Raw genomic sequence first — 18250 nt, forward strand, 5'->3', positions numbered from 1 at the left:
TTACCTCTCCTAAGGATATGTGCATTTTAATAGACTTTAAGTCAAAGGATTAAATTTAAATTATGGAATATTTTAAACTTCATAAAATTGGGAAGGGGAGATTAGGAAGAAAGAAAGATAGACTTGCTAGCCTTTGCTATAATATGTTGTCTTCAGTTCAATCAGGCCTATGTCACCTTTCCAGTTGTTTCCAAACCAGGCCAGTATTTAAATATCTCTTCCTCTGCTCACTTTTGCACAATATTTTCCTTCTTACAATGCAAACTCCTTGAGGTCAGGGACTGCCTTACTTGCATTTATGTCCCCAATACTTAGCATAAATAGTGCTAAATTAATGTTTTATCATTCATTCATGAAATCAAGTCACGTTGTAACAGCCTTGGATCTGTACATAATACTGTCTTTAGGAGCTGCAGTCACATCTATTCAAGCCAATGGTAATGAAAAGAAAAAAGCCCTTGTGGAATTTTACTTACTTAGTTGGCAAGTAAGTAAATGAGATAGGCCAATGAAAACCAACATGCAAATGTTTTCTTCATTTCATCGTTCTAGGGCATCCTGGCCATCAGAATCTGACATGATATCTTATACTATGGTACTCTTCTGATAAGTAACCCATGCTGTATTTTGAAAAATAAAACTGTAAAACCCCTATATCAGATAGAAGACAAAAGCAGGTTCCCTGGTCTTTGGTGTTTTCCAAAAAGCTGGCAGCTAGGTGTCACAGTGGATAGAGCACTGGACTTGGAACAAGCAAGACTGATCTTCCTGAGTTCAAATCCCTTTTCGGACACTCATTAGTTATGTAACCCTGGGAAAGTCACTAGAACCTATTTGCCTCACTTTCCTTATCTGTAAAATGATTTTGAGAAGGAAATGGCAAAGCTCTGCAGTATCTTTACCAAGAAAACTCTCAATGGGGTCACGAATTAGAGTAGACGTGATTGACCAATAACAAAATGAGCCAAGACTGTCAGAATCTGGGGGCTAAGCCTTCAGATGATAAATTCCCCCCAACTCATTTTTCCTTTTTACAGCTCAGTTATAAAATATGTTTTCTTCTACTATCCACAGTCAAAATTTTTCTCCTGTTTTGAAAGCTCATAACATTTTATATTTCTTTTATTCAACTGGGATTCAGGGGAAAGAGTTCTGGACTGAATTTCAGGCAGGGATTCTTAACCTGAGGCCCATGAACTTATTATTTTTATATTTTGATAAATATATTTCAGTATAATTGTTTTTCTTGGTAATCCCATGTATTTTATTTTATGCATTTCAAAGTATTTTGTGAAGGAGTTCACAAGCATCACCAGGGCAATAAAGGGATCCATCACACACACACATACACACACACACATGTTAAGAATCCCTGAATTGGAAGATCTGAGTTTGAATCCCAATTTTACCACTCTGTGGCCTTTGGCAAGTTACTTAGGGAGGGAATCCCCTTCCTCACATGTAAACTGAGAAGCTTGGACTAGCAGGCCTGGTAGGTCCTTTCCTGCTCTGACTCGATGATTCTATTTTTGTAGAATTTTTAACTTGTGACTATTTTATCTCATCTACTAGATTACAAACTCCTTGAGGGTAAGGATCATGTCCTATTGCTCTTTCTATCTCAGCACCTGGCAGCAGTTCTAGAATCTATATTTAATCAGTGCTTACTAAATTGCACTAGTGTTTGGATAACTTCATGAGATCCCTCAGATTGTGAGGCACTAGCAAGCAGCAACGGTATCTACTAAATTTGCTTTTATACAACACACAGCGCAGATGGGTACTTAATGAATCTTGATTTGTGGGTTGATAGATGGAAGGATCAGCTATCACTTTCCAAATCTAATCAGCCACTAAGCCTTTGTTGGCTCTAATGATCTGAATGGGAACCATTTGGGAGGATGAATGAATGACAGCTCCCATCAGCCTCCAGCACATTTCCTACCCTAACTTTCTGGCCCACCCCAATTGAAATCAAGAAGGAAGTCACCACCTGTGAGAGGGAAGCTACACAGGTGCCAATTGGAACCTGGGATGATTTAGAAAAATAATAACATTTCTACAACCTTTTGAGATTGACAAAGCACTTTGCTCATAACCATCCTGTGAGGTAGGCAGCGTGCATATCATAATCTCCCTTTTGTAGATCCGGGAACTGATGCTCAGAGAGGTTATTTAGCTTGCTTGAGGTTATACAGCAAGACATCAGTCAGAAAGCATTTCTTAAGCACCTGTTAAGTGCTAAGCACTGGTGAGACATCAAATGAATGTCACAATCAATCCCTAATCACCAGGAGCTTGTATTATAACAAGGAAGTATTGAAACAGAACTTTCAGGGAGCTCTTCTGACTGCATTCAAAATTCATTCTCATCTTCATCATCACTGTTACTTTCAGTATTTTCATCCCTCTTTATTTCCCCAGTCCCTCACTTCTTTTGTGACTATGTTACAGCAAAGAATTGCCCTCCACTCTTGATTTTCTTACCCCTCAGTCTTCTTGCTATTCCTACCTTGCTAGTCATGAACCCTGGGTGATAGCTAGTATCTTGTCTTCCACCCTCCTGCCTTGAGCTGCTAATGATGGGGTGCTTGGGTATACGTACTTGGGCCCCAATTCTAAAATCACATTTCTCTTTAAAAATCATATTTCTCCCTAACCTCAAAACACTATCCCAGGCAGTTTCTCCCCAGCCCAAGGACCCAGTCTGCCTAGCAACATCCACTATCTCTTTTCCTGATACAGCAGTCAGCTACACCTACAAAACTTATTAGTCTGATCCAGCTGTGTACTGGCTGAATGGGCTGTCACTGGGTCATAATGACATTTACTACTCACTGATCAATCATATGTTTGTGTGTGCTTGTCCTTTGTTGCCAAAGAAGACCATGCCATCAGAGAAATGATGACATGACTTGCACTTGACTTTGTTTTGAGTGAGTGAGGGCTGTGCAGGTCACCAGCCTCACCCCCTCTAGAGCCCTCTAAGTCCAGTGACCAGATTTTCCTCAGGATGACTGGAGATGACCCAGGATGAGGCAATTGGGGTTAAGTGACTTGCCCAAGGTCACACAGCTAGTGAGTGTCAAGTGTCTGAGGTGAGATTTGAACTCAGGTCCTCTGTGTTCTATCCACTGCACCACCTAGCTGCCCCCAATCATATGTATCCTAGAGTTAGACATGCATATACTCCCTTACATTTATCTTCTAACAAGACATTGATGAGAGCAACCTAGTATTTCTGAACCAACCCTGACCATTAGCTGACTTAGGGACATTTCAGGTCTAAAACCACACCTCCCCAGGTAGCCCCCCACCTTGGGCTATTTCCCAATGAAATGTGGGTAAAATACCTACACAGTAGATACCAAAAGTACATGTTCCTTTAAGAACTAACCACTCCTTAACCCCTCCCTAATCCCACCCCAAAACATCTAGTTAGCATATTTGGCACATTTCCTATAGAATATCCTATATAAACTTTACCTGTACCCCTTTAAGGTTTCGGATTCCCTAAGAACCCTTGCCCCGTGAAAAGTGTAATAAATCTTTACCTTGACCTCAACAATGCTTGAGTCCATGAATTCCTTCCAGGCTGCCTGCCACTGGTACCCTGGTCTTTGTGTAGATCTCACCACCACCCCCTTCCATTCCTCATCACTAAGAACAGCTATTCATAGTCCTGACTAGGCCAATATAAATGCATGCAACTCCATCCCTGCTGCATAGAAATCTTTCTATTAAATTATGATTGGATACCTCTCACACTCCCCATTGCAGTTATTTCAAATGTCTCTTCTTAAAATACCAAATGCCCCTGTTACCCTTGTTTTAGTAAACCACTTCATCCTTTACTAAAAAAGACTGAGTCCATCTCTGTGAGGTTTCTCATCCATATCCTCCAAATCTCAAGGTCTTCCTATATTTTTCACCCATCCGTTCTCTCTTCCCTCACTTCTCAAAGGACAAGGTGGCCCTCTTCTTCATCAAATTTGAAATCTTCTATCTACTTGTGCCTTTGTTTCCACTGGGATTTTGCTCTATGTATCATTCCCCCTCTCACATCTCTCCCTCTCTACTATCAATTCTTATCCCAATGTCTATAAACAGAACATTATGAGATAAGGTCAAGGAGGTGAGGGAAGCCAGACTTTAAATACCAGGCACAGAAGTTTAAACATGCTTGAAAAGCAGCAGAGACTCACCAGAGCATTATGAGGACTGATAGGACCAGATCCATGCAAAATCATCAATATTCTCACTGATATGCAACTAATTTTAGGGGGAAAATAATAGAGTTAAAGACATAACTTATGAGTCCAGGTGCATAGTTGTGGGCCCTAGGACTGGTGATGGCAATGGGGACTGAGTACAAGGGATGAATGCAAGTGATATTTTGGAGGAAAACTGAGAGAACTTGGTAAGTAACTGGGCATGAGGTGAGGAAGAGACAAGGGTCAAGCACAACTCCAGAGTTTTAGATATTACTGACTGACAAAAACAGTCAAGTCAGAAACACTGGAAGATAAATTGATTAAGTTTTCAGACATAGTGGCTTTCGAGGTATTGCTGGAACACCCAGATAGAACATCCTGTGAGCAGTTAAAGATGAGGGTCCAGAACTTAGAAAAGAGATCAGAGCTAGTCAGATATATATATACATATATATGTATGTATACATATCTGGGAGCCATCTGGGCAATAATTGAAGGTAACTGGGATAACAATTCTGTAAAAACAGAAGAGAAGTAGGAACACTCACCAATAAGGGACCAGAATGAGGGCAGAAGCAGCAAAGAAGTCAAGAGAAGCAGTAGATAGAAAGTAGATAATAGCAGGTATTTTCCCTGTGATCATTCATACCCAGCTATCTCTACTGAAGGCCAGAAACCATGGCAACTGTTTCACTCAAAAGTGATGGTTTCTACTAACTATATTGAGAGCTTGACTTAATGGTAAAGTAATTGACATCAGAACAGTGAGAGAAAAAAATCAAACCTGGAGATGAGTTTTATGATTTAATGAGGCCAGATTCAGTTCTGATTTCAAAGCTCTAAGGAGGAAGACAATTGGGGTCTCCAAGGGTGACAGATGCAGAACATTTTGTGTTTGAAAGGTAAAAACAAAGGGAAGGGAAGAGAGGGAAATTTTTCAGGTTACCAGTCAGGTGTGTCAACTGCGAAAGGCTAATACTCAATAGAGAATACAGTGTTTTGTTTTGTTTTTTACTAAGTATACATTGATACCTACAGTCTTTTGTTGAAGACATCTAATGCATTTGTAAGTGCCAAACCTATAAAGATGCTGAACTATCAAATTTACACATTCCAAGTGATGACTGCCATAGTAGCCGGAGCACTGAAAATCAGGACCATAATTTCCCTTTGCTGCCCTTAAGTTCTTCAGATACAGCAAATAGTTCAGCACCATATTTATATTTCTCATAAATTATCTGTTTATTGAAAGGACAGGGAAGCATAGCTCTATTAATTAATCAATCAACAAGCCTTTATCAAGTTCCTACTATGTGACAGGCATTAGAAATACAAATACCAAAGCTCTATCAACTAATCAGTCAACAAGCATTTATTAAACTCCTACTATGTGGCAGCCACTATTAGGTACTAGATATACAAATATAAATAGTTCTTAAGGAGACTGTACCCTACAGGGCGATATAACATTTAAAGAAAAATGGAGGCCAAAGAAGAGAATTCTGGTCTATACGTACACTGGGATTGTAAATGAATACAGGACAGGAGATTGCCACGCTCTTTGCTTAGCAATGGTAATGATGATTTGATCATTGTTTGCAGGCTAAGAGGAAGGGAGAAAGAGAAGGAGGAGGAGGAGGAAGAGAAGAAGAGGAAGAAGAAGAAGAAGACAAAAGAGGAGAAGGAGAAGAAGAAGAGGAGAAAGAGAAGAAGGAGAAGAAGAAAAAGGAGAAGAAGGAGGAGAAGAAGAAAAAAACAGATTAGGATTGGGGGGAGGGTGCAGGAGGCTGCCAAATGGTGGGAAAATGTTTATTAAAGCTGTGGGGAACATAACTGGAAAGTAGGCAGTGAAGTTAAACATAGCTGGTCCTATTCTGAAATAGTGGGCCAGAAGAGTCAGTCACCAATCAGGACAGGGAGGCCCTAGGTCAGAAAGGAAGGGAACTGGGAAGGGGAATAATCATTTACAGAGCCAACTATGTGCTAGGCAGTGTGCTAAACCCTTTTTATGAACAACAATCCTGTTAGGTAGGTGCTACTATTGTTCCCTGTTTATAGTTGAGGATACTGAGTCACAAAAAAGTTAAGTGACTTGCCTAGGGAATCCCAATTAGTTTCTGAGAAAAGATTTGAACTCAAGTTCTCCTGACTCCAGGTCTTGCCCTCTGTCCTCTGGACCACCTACCATATGGAGTAGAGATTGAAGAGGCAATGAAATTAACTTCATTTTACATCTGCTGTTCTGTCTAGTTTCAACTCCATAGAACAAGAGCTCCTCCTGAAATATGGAATATGGAATGAGGAAGAGCTCCTCATCACTTCTAGACTCACCACCATACTATTAACTCAAGCCTTGAATGACACTTTGTCCCTCAGCCTCCTTTCCCCTCTGTTTGGAGGGTGGAAGTACCAAACTCTGCTGAATGCCTTCCTTTATAGGGAACAAAAAGTGGATTCAGGGAACAAAAGACCCCTGTAGTGGGAACACTGAGTCTTCCCCTCCACTCTCCCACCTTTCCTTTTGTGTTGTCCCTTCCTTTATACTCTAAGTTCCTTGAGGGCAGGGACTATCTTTTTATTAATTGTATCCCTAGCTCTTAGGGCAGTACCTGGCATTCATAAATATTTTGGATTGGATTGAATTATCTGAAGAATTTGCTAAGAGACTCCCAACCAAATCAGCCTAGATTTTGATACTCACTGACGTCCATACAACAGTAGGCTTAGAAAAAGGTTGACAAAAGGTTGTCTTTCAAAATATGATTCAGGAGCTAAAAATCAGAGAGACCAAAGACATGTGCTCTTCACAAAAATCTCATGCCTATATACCAGGCCTGCACAACTTGTGCTCCGAGGGCCACTTACGCCCGGCTGCTTGCGGCTCCCCAAATGATTTCAGGCCAGGCCACCTGCGAAAAAATGTAGAGGAAAACATTTCTTGTACATGGAGGAAATTTCTTGGCATACCGCAAGTGGCCTGAGGGCTGTAAGCAGCCAGGCCTGCGATATATAATGAAAAATTTCCTTAAGAGAGAATCAGAAAATTCTAGAAATGGTGAGCCCCAAATAACATGCCAAAAAAAAAAAAGTGAAATGGGTTATATTTTAGCAGAACAAAATACCTGATAAGGTACTTTAATCAGATTACTGATGTTATAAAACAAAATGAATGGTTTGGAATGACACATCCTTCATGTCAGGTTAATTGTTTTTAAAAGGACAGGACCTGTACCATTACAAAATAGCATTGCTTGACGGTAGCATTTTTTTTATATTATTACCTTTTGCTGTTGCCTGCTTAATGTTTTTGTGGGCAATGAGTCAGCGACATGAAAGCTCAGGTGATTGAAATAACAGCCCCGATTTCAATAACTAGAAAAAAGTGGGAGCAAAAATGTCCTTTAGGCTTCAAAATAAATTACTCATTTCCCAGCACTGAAAAAAAAATGCTCTCTTAGAGGTAAAAAAACACAAATTGCTATGGCACAGGTTTCTTCATCAATCAAATCCACCACACTCTTATCTGATTAGTATGAATAGTGGCTCATGTTTTTCTCCAAAACTGAGATTAATTTGTAAGAACCCACAGTTATGGAACTCTTTACAGATTGTACAAAAGCACCTTATGCAGTAGATACTCTTTTTTCTGTCACTAATAAGCTGAGTTTAAAGACAAAGAGGTAAATATTCTAGAAAGTTCTGGGAACGATATTAGTAGCTCATCTTTATAAAGTGCTTTACCATTTACAATATACCTTGCAAGAAGGTCGTGCAAGCACTATGATCCCCATTTATAGATGGGGAAAACAAAGGCTCTGAGAAGTTAATGACCAAAAGGAAGGGATATGAGGTAGAAAGAAGGATGGATGGAAGTCAGGAAACATGCCGATTCTACTCCTGCCTCTCCTCCTAACTAGCCGTGTGACTGACTCTTGGGCAAGTCACTAATTGCCTTGAATGTGCACTTTCTCCGAGACTCTGTGAAGTGGGTATTAGCATTACCCAGAGTACTTGTTTATTTTATAGGAATATTGGGAGAATCCAAGAGTGTTTTTTTAACTTAAAGCAATGTATAAAGATCAACCTTTATTACTAAGAGACCATTGCTATTAAGTGGGGGAATGGTGACTTGAATGCAAGTATAAAAGATACATTACTTTATGAATATGGGTCCTCTTCTTATTGGAAATCATTTCAAAATCCTTCTATTCCTTCATAGGAAGGAAACAAACATTTATTAAGTGCCTCCAAATGTGCCTAGCACCATGCTAATCTCTTTGCAAATACTCTCACAACTCTGGTTGTTGCATCTGGTAGGTGCTATTTCTATCTTCATTTAACTCTTGAGGTAACTGACCTCAAGGCAGACCAAGGCTTGTCATGTTCACACAGCTTCAAGTGTCTGAGGCCAGATCTGAACTCAGGTCTTCCTGATTCCAGGTCCAGTGCTCACTCCTATATGCCCTCTAGGTATCTCTAGGCAGATGGTTGGTGATCATATACGTGGAGCTAGAAGTCATCTATTCCAACCTTCATTTATCAATAAGGAATGTGAGGTACAGATAACTTGAATTTGCCCAATGTCACATAAGCATTTGAGGTGGGATTTGAACTGAGGTCATCTAATTCCTGCCACCATACTGTCTCCCCAGTGACCCAACTTCTTATGAAGACCTTCTTTGAACTTAGTTGAACTGGCCCTTCAAAGAAAATCCACTGCCAGTCCCATACTTAAGATCCTTTCAAGCTTGATGGGACCTGCAAAATTTTGTACTTTGCTGGCCCAAATGGGCAGAAATAGCACTCAAGAGAATTACCCTTAATGATTATGCTGCACATCAGAATAATTTTTTCAATTAGTAATCCAGTCCTAATCCTCTTCTGCTCATTTGTGTCTGTGAAAATGGATATGCTCCAGTTGACCCTAACAGAGGACATCTTTACTTGAGAGGTGATGGGTTTCGATAAGTCTTGTGGTCTGGTGACAAAACAGGGATAACTGCTGAGGACAAAAAGTCATCCAAAGGTTATATTGGCTTTGTCATAAACTACACTGACTTAGCAGCCAAGTGTGAATGCCCTAGAGGTAAGTATAATATGCCAAGATCAATTTTTAAAAATTATTTTAAAGGGCAAGGTCCCTGACCTCCATTTGCTTATTTCACAAAAGCAGAGCAAGTAGTTAGAAATGAATTTGATTGTATTCCTCCTGGAAACCACAGTGGGGATCTCCTAGATGGAGATGAATATAATAGTTTTGCAAATTTCAATTTAAACCTTCTATAGGAGAAGAAGTAGTGAGAAGAGCAATGGACATGGAGGCCAAATGCTGGGGCCTTGGGAAAGCCACTTTACTTTTCTGAGGGTCAATGTCCTCATCCCTAAAATAATAGGGTTGTGATAAAAATAAGCATCCATAAAATTCTTTCATAAATTTAATTATTTTTGTTATGTTTTAAGTTCTGAACTGTCTCCTCCCCTCTCTCCCTATTCCTCACTAGAGGAAGACCATCATTTAACACAGATATATAGTTACATATGTATGCAGGTACATGTATATATGTAGAGAACATACATATATATCCATGTAAAACCATGCTATAATAGATGGATATAGGTCCTTTAACATGCCACATAAATGTGTAAATTATTACTTTATAGAGCAGTTAGGTGGCACAGTAGATGAGTAGACTCATCTTCATGAATTCAAATCCAGCCTCAGATACTTACTACCTGTGTGACCCTGAGCAAGTTACTTAACCCTGTTTGCCTCAGTTTCTTCATCCGCAAAATGAGTTGGAGAAGGAAATGACAAACCATTGCAGTATCTCTGCCAAGAAAACACCGAATAGGGTCACAAAGTGTTCGATGTGACTGAAAAATGACTGAACACTTTACAGCAAAGAAAAATACCCCTTAAGGGTGAGCTTGGAATAAGTAGAGAAAGCACTGGAAGGTCAGAAGACCAGGATACTGCTGCTTACAAGCTTCTCTGTTTTACCATCTGTCAAATGGAGATTATAACATATCAACTCACCACAGATCAAATCGAAATGGTCCTTAAAAACAAACAAAAGAAATAAACAACAAAAAGAAGAAGAGAAAAGTAGCTTAATTGGAAAAAGGATGGAGAAGAGCTGGGCCAGTGGTAACACCACTGGGAGGGTGTTAAGGGTTGATTCTTAAGTTATTTCATGAAGGGGAAGAAAAAGTCTGGTGCCTTTTTATTGCCTTCCCCCGTCCCTCATTCAAAGAGGGTGACAGAGAAAACATCCACAACTTCTGACCTAGATGTCTAGCGTCCCATCTATGAGAAAAATCTATACATATATACGGAAAACGTCCTTGATGACACCATGAGATAGAAATAGACAGGCTTTGGCATTGTTGCGCCACAAATGACCACATCTTTACCAGAAACTTGATATAAAGATATAGAACATATCCTCCTACAGTGCTTATTGCTTGTTGACTATACCAAAAAAACAAAAAACAAAAAAAAACACACCTAATTTGGTAGAACAAAAACTCTTTAAATCCCCTCCTCCAACAAGGTCAAAATTATGTGAAATTGTTTGCAAGATAAAATGATACAGATAGCCTTGCTCCAAAACTAGAAAGTTATTAATATCAACCAAGGCATAAGACAGGCAGATGTTTGCTCCTCAGAGGTTCTGGCAACTGTCATGGAGGAGCTCAGTCAATCAATAAGCACTTATTAAGCATCTGCCGCTAACTGGAATAGGTGCTGGAGAGAAAAATACGAAGAATTAAATAAACTCCTCTCTCAAGGAGCTTATGTTTTATTGGGGAAGGTGACTAGTGTACATGCAAATCTCTTCGGAATAAACATAAAGTAACAAATACAAAGCAATTAAACACAAGGAAATATGGAAGGAGACGCATTAATAGTTGGGGGGAACCAGGAAAGGCTTCATGTAGAACAATGGTATTGGACTCAAATAGAAACAGAGGCCACTAAATTGTACATATGACTTAAAAGATCACATATTAATATTACTTTTTATTGTATTTTTATTAATTAAAAGACCACATAATATTATCTTTGCTCATTATGTTTTTAATTAAAAAACATGTATTGATACTATCTTTGCTCATTATATTTTCATTAATTTTACAAAATATTCCCCAAATACATCTGTTTCAGGCTACATTTGTGTCTGCCAGCTGTATTTATGATGTACAAGATGGCACTTAAGTCATATTTTGAAGGAAGAAAGGAATTCTATCAGGAGAAAGGAGTCAATTTTAGACCTGAAGGATGGCCACTGGAGAGTCATGTATAAAGAATGGAAAGAAAACAAATTCAGATGAAGCTCATAGTGCAGGTCAAGGAGAAATTTGGTGAGGTCCTCCAGATGTTCCCATTTATAGATGAAATTGTGCTGATTATATCAAGCCCTAGAATGCTTCGGAGTACCTTAAATGAGATCTATGACCACACAGAACCAACTAAACGCTCACACAGGAAAAATCAAGTGGATCAAGAACGCCTCTTGTCTAGACCCTGTTATATGATTAGGTGCACAACCTATAGAGTTTGTTCATAAGCATAGGTAGCTGGGGCAGATGTGTAAATGGAAAAAAGGAAAGGAAAAGAAAAGAAAAGGGGAAAGGAAAAAGGGACAGGGAAGGGAAGGGAAAGGAAAAAGGGACAGGGAAGGGAAAGGAAAAAGGGAAAAGAAGAAGGGACAGGGAAGGGAAGGGAAAAAGGGACAGGAAGGGGAAGGGAAGGGGATGGGAGGGGAGGGGAGGAGAGGGGAGGGGAGGAGAGGGGAGGGGAGGAGAGGGGAGGAGAGGGGAGGGGAGGGAAGGGAAGGGAAAGGAAGGGAGAACCTCAAATATATCTCAAGTCCTGTCCAGGAGAAGTTGCCCTGGGCAACTAATTCTAATGATTGGTATCAGTTAACTAGACAGAAATATCCCTAGGATGAAGAAGAATTCAGCAGACAAATAGAGCTTGACAGAAATACATCTTAAGAACATCCAACGCCCTTTGCTCCAGTCTACTAGGCTCACCAAACAAGGCTATAATTTGGCTCCTGAGTGGATTCCCTTACCAGAAAAGAGTGCCCTGGAGGATTACCTGATTTATATTATCTTACCTGATATGTTTCCTGTTGTAAATTAACAAATTAGATCTAGTTTATGAATTAGCCTCTTTTGAGTTGGGTTAGCATGAATCGGTTCCCCAGCATCTGATTACTTTGGGGATAAGTTATTGCCTCTAAAATAAAATACTAACCCTTCTGGTTGGTATTTGAAGTCCTTTGCAACCTGGCCCCCACTCTGTTTTCCACTTGTTAATATTACTCCCCTCTGCACTCTCTGTGATTCAGCCAAATTGGCCTTTTTGCTCTCCTCTACATATGAAACTTCATTTCCCACTTTCAACCCTTTACACAGGCTGTTCCCCATGCTTGAGCAACTCCCTCTTTACCTCTGCCTCTTTGACTCTCTAGCTTCTTTAGGGATCAGCTCAAGCTTTATCTTTGTCTACACAAGACCTTTCCTCATAGACCTAGCTGCTAGTACCTTCTCCTCCCCCACCCCAAAATTAATTTATATTTATGTGTTTATATAATACATATGTGTATATATTTAAGTATATATAATATGTGTATATACACAATATATGCATGTGCATGCACATGCACATATGCAGAATATTATAACTGACAGAGATCCAGGCTAGAAGACAAGAAGACCTGGTTTCAAGTCTCCTCTGGCACCAGAAAAACTACCACAAAAGTTGTAGACAAATTGACCTGGATTGGTAGAAGGAGTTTCCTCACTTGGGAACACCCTTTATTGATTAAATCTTAGGTCCAGTCCTAATATTCCTATATTTTGTAAAATATTTTTTTATATATGTGCATGTTTTCTCCCAAAAATAAATATAAACTTGTTGATGGTAATGATGTGGATACAAAGGTGCCGTAAGGGTCAGTGTCATTTTCTCAGGTTCTCTGAGGGAGTTTGAGGCTCCTTCTATAGCTCATCCTGTAACTTGAGGGTATCCTAATGCCCTTTCCCCCTTATCCTGAAATACCATGCAACTTGAACCAAAAGAGTTGCTTTTGTCCCCTTCATCCCGTGTTCCCTATCCTGTCATTCATCTACCTCATCCTGTGTCATGACAACTTTTCCTTATCTTGTAAGCAACCACTTTCCTCACCTTGTTTGTACTTATCCTGTCCCTAGATGTCCAACCCCCACTAGAAACCCTAAAAATTATATCATCCCACATGACTGTGCCTATGTAAGTCTGGTTCTTTTCCTGTATTAGTGCCTTTGTTTAGCTTCTTGCTAAACCTTGGGTACATGTGCTTTTCCGTCAATAAAACTCCCATTGACTAAGGAGAAGGTCTAAGTGAATTCTTTCAAACCTGAACCAGCTCTCCCAACTCTGACCTCAGCAATAAAGCCATTTTTTTTGTCTTTGCCTCTCCAACACATCCAACACAGTGTCTGGCATATGACAGATGCTGAATACATGCTTGTCAACCAATTAATCAATTGCTTGGCCAGTAAAAGCAAGTTCATGAAACTGTGACACTGAGGACCAGATCTGGCCAAAGTAGACAAGACTGAATCCAAACAGCCAGCTGGGCCTCTTACTATTGATCATAGCTCTTCATATAACATTTAGAAGGGGAGAGAAGGGGAATGTGACCACAGCTTTAAAAGAGGTGCTGACTGCTGTCTGTGGTCATTAAAATAGCTGACCAGGAAACAATGCAAATAGCCCTAGGAGAAGTCAGCTAAGTGCTGGGGATACAAATACAAGCAAAAAGGAAGACCATCCATTCCCTCATTGACTTTACCTTCTAATGGAGGAAGACCATAGAAAAGGGAATGGATAAGTGCGGGGAGGTGTGGGAAGGGGAAAGTACCCAGCACTAGGACATTTTATTGAGGTCTGGAAATTAAAAAAATCACAGCCAGAAGGGGAAGGAAAGTTGGTTGGTCTAAGCCCTTCCCCAAAATGTAGGCCCCCGGAGGAACTCAATAGTGGGAAAAAGAAGAAGAGGGCCCTTACAGTAGAAGAAAAATCCAGAGTAAGGTCATATGGACTGATGGATGCTCCAGGGGAAAGGTGCTGAGAGGTTCCAGAATCAAACTGCAGCTGAGGCATAATGTGGATGCCCAGAAAGTTAGAAGCACAGTTGGGAGGGGAAAGATTGAAGGATTGTGCAAACCCTCAAACTCATTTTTTTTGGTTTAAAGTCTCTAGTTTTGCATTCACATGAATGAATATATTCTGTATAAAAGTATTTGGAAATGTAAAGAATCAATACAGTAATCCATAAGGTAATTAAAAGCATTCTTAGCTCTCATTCCACTTCGATTAATGCCAGAGGCACTTCCAAGGGCAACTGGCAAGCTCCCTATATACCCTAATTTTTATATTTGTACAACCAATCCTGCATTTAATTTTGCTTTGGGAATAAACAGATAATACTTTTTTTTAAAATGGTCAGGCTGCCACCTCTCCACATAAACAGCTAGTAAGTTAAGCTTTAGTTTAGATATGAATGGTACACTTTCTCAAGGTCTTTAAAAGATACTTTCGTTCTTTATTCAAGCAAATCCTCTGGAACAGTGAGCTTCTGTTACAAAGGCTGGTGTTTCTAAGAGTCAAAGGATCATTTTGTTTGGGAAGGAAAGTTTAGCAGTGAATCTGGGTGATTCTCAAACTTGGTTTTGTTTGTTTGTTTGTCTCAGACCTACTGGATCATTATAGGATGTCAGATTTATGTTGGCCATGTGAAACAGCATTTACTCAAGGGTGAAAGATGAATTGGGCAGCACTCCTAAGGAAATTACCATATAAGGAACTAAAAAGTCCATAAAAATCTCTCAAGAGCTACTTAGCTACTAGGGGTCAATCAAGACAATCTACATATAAACAACTCTAGAAATTGATCTTCAGTAATAAAGTAGGGGACTAAGGAATGGATGCTTTATTTAAATTTGGCTTTAAAACTTGGTGGTGTACCTATTTCCATTTCAGCTAGTTCCTACTCCTTGAACATAGGCCCTATTAAATAACACCCTCACACACATATTCCTCTATACCACTTAAGGTTTTAGACATTTAAAGAGATTATAAACTCCTAGAGGGCAGGGATTGGGTTAGATTTAATTGGATTTGAATCAAGTAATTAAGTAGCATTTTTAAGTACCTTCTCTGGGTCCAGGAATGGTGCTAGGCACCTGGGATGCAAAAACAAAAATGAAGCATACTGGAAAGACCAATACATTACGGGGGAGGGGAAGAGGGAGAATATATACCCACAAAAAGTAAATACAAGGTGATTTCAAGAGGGAGACTATTATGTGCCATGCACTGTGCTAGATGTCAGGAACACAAAAGACAGAAGTAAAAAAAAAAAAAAAAAACAACCTATCCAATCCCTGCCCTCAAGTAACTTGGTTGTTGTACTTTGTCTTTCAAGAGGACCAAAATGACATCACCAAAATAAAGTGAAATTTCACTGTGTCCAGCTGTGGCTGATCACACCAATATGAGCTTGGAATGCTCTGCCACAGGTTGGGCACAGATAATTCATGTGAATATTTGAGGCGGATATCCCACATTTGCACATCCTGCATTTACTTTGTGCTGTTTCAATTCTGCTTTGCCCTAAGAGTATAGCACCCTTTCTAATGTGGGCACACCATGCTGAGCAGTTCCTGTGCCAGTGTCTCCCATGTTGCACAGTCAAATCCAAGGTTCTTGAGAGAGACCTTGAGAGTGTTCTTATATCACTTCTTCTGACTACTATGTGATCACCTGCCCCATGCGTTCTCCATAAAATAGTCTTTTTAGTAAGTGCACATTTTGTATTTGAACAACATGGCCAGCCTATCAGACTTGTGCTCTCTGAAGCATAGTTTGAATACTTGGTAGTTCAGCTCGAGCAAGGACTTCATTGTCTGGTACCTTATCCTGCCAGGTGATCCTCAGAATCTTCCTAAGACAGTTCAAATGGAAGTGATTCAGTTTTCTGGCATGGCCCTAGTAGACTGTCCATGTTTCACAAGCATATAACAATGAGATCAGCACAATGGCTCTGTAGACCTTCAGTTTGGTAGTCACTCTAATACCTCTTCTCTCCCAAACCTTTCTTCAGAGTCTCCCAGACACTGAGCTAGCTCTGGCAATATGTGTGTCAACCTCATTGTCAATACGTACGTCCCTGGAACATACACTACCAAGGTAAATGAACTTATCCACAGCATTCAAAACTTCTCCATTTGTTGGAACCAATGGTTCTACGTATGGATGGTGTAGCAGTGGCTGATGGAGCACCTGTGTTTTCTTGGTGTTAATTATTAGGCCAAAATTAGCACAGGCAGCTGAGAATTGAGCCATACTTTGTTGCATCTCAGCTTCAGAGGCTGCATTGAGTGCACAATCATCTGCAAACAGAAAATCATGCACCAACACTTCCTCCACTTTGGTCTTGGCTTACAGCCTTTTCAAATTGAAGAACTTACCATCAGTATAGTAGTTGACCTTGATGTCATGTTCATCCTCATTGAAAGCATTTGTCAACATGGCTGAAAACATCATGCTAAAAAGCATGGGAGCAAGCACACAGTCCTGTTTCACTCCGTTGGTGACTGGGAAGGCTCACGGAGCAGTGCTCTGGCCAATGTTGGCAATGGGGAGATGGAGTCGGGAGGAAATACCACGGACTGTTGGAAGCTGCCTGGAGACTGGTTGTCCTGGGCTCATTTTTCTGGTATTTCCTCTCTGATTGGTCTTTCCCCCAGGCAGGTGCCCACCTTGGTTTTCCCATGTGAGAGTTCTGCTAGGCCACAGTATCTCTGGGCTTACCACGGGCCTTCAATTAGCATGTAGTTTACTCAACTGTCTAAAACCTTAAGTGGTACAGAACATGTGTGGAGTAGAGGGTGTTATGTAATAAGGTACTAGTACCTAGGGAGATTTGGAAAGGCTGTGTGGAAATGGCGGCATTAGAAAGAAATGAGAGATGCTAGGAGGCAGGAGAGAGTATATTCCAGACGTACAAAGAAGACAATGTCATCCATGAGAAACAATGAGGATGTCTGTTTGGCTCAACCAAAGAGTACAGGAAGGGGATCACGCTGAAGTCAGGTTGTTAAAAGGCTTTAAATATTCAACAAAGTTCATTAATTGATCCTGGAGGCAATCTGGAGCCCACTGGATCTCTTGAACAGATGAATGACAGAATCAGATTGGTGTTTTAAGAAATATGACTTTACGGCTGTACAAAGAATGAATTGGAGAGGGCACAGATTTGAAAAACATCCAAAGCAAATTAGACATTTGTAGATCATTGAGAGTTGAGTACATGACTAAGTATAGTTTCATTTTCATAGATTGAGAGCTGGAAGGGAGCTCAGAATTATCTAATTCAAGTCACTCCATTTATTTTTGCTTGTAAAATGCTTTTTAAAAATGTTTTATCAATGCTTCTCTCTTTCTCCCTCCCTCCCTCTCACCCGTGATTTCGCAATGATTCCTTCCTCAACCAAACTTGTAGCAAGTAAATTCAGAAAATATAAAGAAATCATCCTATTGGCCATGTCTGAAAATGTAATCTTCATTCTAATGACTTTTAATTTTTAATTTTTTTATTTTTAATAAACATTTATTTTCCCTGTTTCCCAACTCCCCACCACCACTACTGGAAAAAAAAAATGAAAAATAAAAACAATTCATAGTCCTATGCTTAGCTAAGCAAAACAAATCGCAACATTAGCAATGTCTTTAAAAATGTCTCATTCTGGATCTAACGTTCATCATCTCTCTATCAGGAAGTGAGCCACAAATATCATTTATTATCAATTCCCTGGAACCATGGTTGGTCATGGCACTGATCCATTTTTTAAGTTAAAACTATTATTTTTATAATGTCATTGTTATTGTATAAATTATTATCCTGCTCATTTAACTTCCAGGTTTCTCTTAAACTGTACCTTTCATCACTTCTTACAGAACAATAGTATCCTATTAC

The 18250-nt window shown here is 39.8% G+C and overlaps 1 protein-coding gene and 1 long non-coding RNA gene across 2 annotated transcripts in view; one reads left to right on the plus strand and one right to left on the minus strand.

The window, feature by feature from the left end:
* LOC140533517 (uncharacterized) overlaps positions 1–8379 on the plus strand; it is a 47151-nt gene extending 38772 nt beyond the window's left edge. Inside the window, exon 2 of the long non-coding RNA XR_011976947.1 lies at positions 5817–8379. This is a non-coding gene — a long non-coding RNA (uncharacterized lncRNA). The remainder of the gene's footprint in view (positions 1–5816) is intronic.
* Positions 1–18250, minus strand: part of CAMK1D (calcium/calmodulin dependent protein kinase ID) — a 494068-nt gene that overhangs the window by 224298 nt on the left and 251520 nt on the right. The gene's annotated exons all lie outside the window — the stretch shown is intronic.

This window comes from Notamacropus eugenii, chromosome 3, assembly GCF_028372415.1.
Source record: "Notamacropus eugenii isolate mMacEug1 chromosome 3, mMacEug1.pri_v2, whole genome shotgun sequence".
Taxonomy (NCBI): domain Eukaryota; kingdom Metazoa; phylum Chordata; class Mammalia; order Diprotodontia; family Macropodidae; genus Notamacropus; species Notamacropus eugenii.